The sequence below is a fragment of the Mandrillus leucophaeus genome, unplaced genomic scaffold (assembly GCF_000951045.1).
Source record: "Mandrillus leucophaeus isolate KB7577 unplaced genomic scaffold, Mleu.le_1.0 Scaffold2, whole genome shotgun sequence".
In the NCBI taxonomy this organism is placed as follows: Eukaryota; Metazoa; Chordata; class Mammalia; order Primates; family Cercopithecidae; genus Mandrillus; species Mandrillus leucophaeus.
The window spans coordinates 6,200,659-6,201,953 of NW_012102031.1; positions in this window are offsets into that span (position 1 = coordinate 6,200,659).

Consider the following 1,295-nt stretch of genomic DNA (forward strand, 5'->3'; position numbering starts at 1 on the left):
AGACTCCACACAAACCTCACATTCCACACACACTTCACACTCCACACATATGCCTCACACTAAATACACTGCCTCACACTCCACACACACCTCACACTCCACACGTCTTACTCTCCACACACACACCTCATACTCCACACACGTGTCACACTCCACACACATGCCTCACACTAAATACACTGCCTCACACTCTGCACACACCTCACACTCCACATGTCTTACTCTCCACACACACACCTCAGACTCCACACATGTGTCACACTCCACACACGCCTCACACTCCACACACACCTCACACTCCACACATGCCTTACTCTCCACACACACAACTCACACTCCACACATGTGTCACACTCCACACACACCTCACACTAAACACATGCCTCACACTCCACACACACACCTCACACTCCACACACATGCCTCACACTCCACACACATGCCTCACACTCCACACATGCCTCACGCTCCACACACAACTCACACTCCACACCTCACACTCCACACACAACTCACACTCCACACACATGCCTCACGCTCCACACATGCCTCACGCTCCACACACACCTCACACTACACACATACCTCACACTACACACACGCTTCACACTCCACACTTGCTGCACACTCCATACACATGCCTCACACTCCACACACATGCCTCACATTCCACACACGCCTCACACTCCACACACGCCTCACACTCCACACACAACTCACACTACACACACATGCCTCACATTCCACACATGCCTCACACTCCACACACGCCTCACACTCCACACACAAATCACACTCCACACACATGCCTCACATTCCACACACATGCTTCACACTCCACACACACACCTCAAACTCCACACATGCCTCACACTCCACACACACCTCACACTCCAAACATGGCTCACACTCCACACCTCACACTCCACACACATGCCTCACACTCCACACACACCTTATACTCCACACACACCTCACACTACACACACACCTCACACTCCACACTCACGCCTCACACTAAATACACCACCTCATGTTAAACACATGCCTCACACTTCACACACATGCCTCACACTAAACGCACACCTCACACTCCACACACACACCTCACACTAAATGCATGCCTCAGACTCCACACAAACCTCACATTCCACACACACTTCACACTCCACACACATGCCTCACACTAAATACACTGCCTCACACTCCACACACACCTCACACTAAACACATGCCTCACGCTCTGCAAACACCTCACACTCCACACGTGTCACACTCCACACACACCTCACACT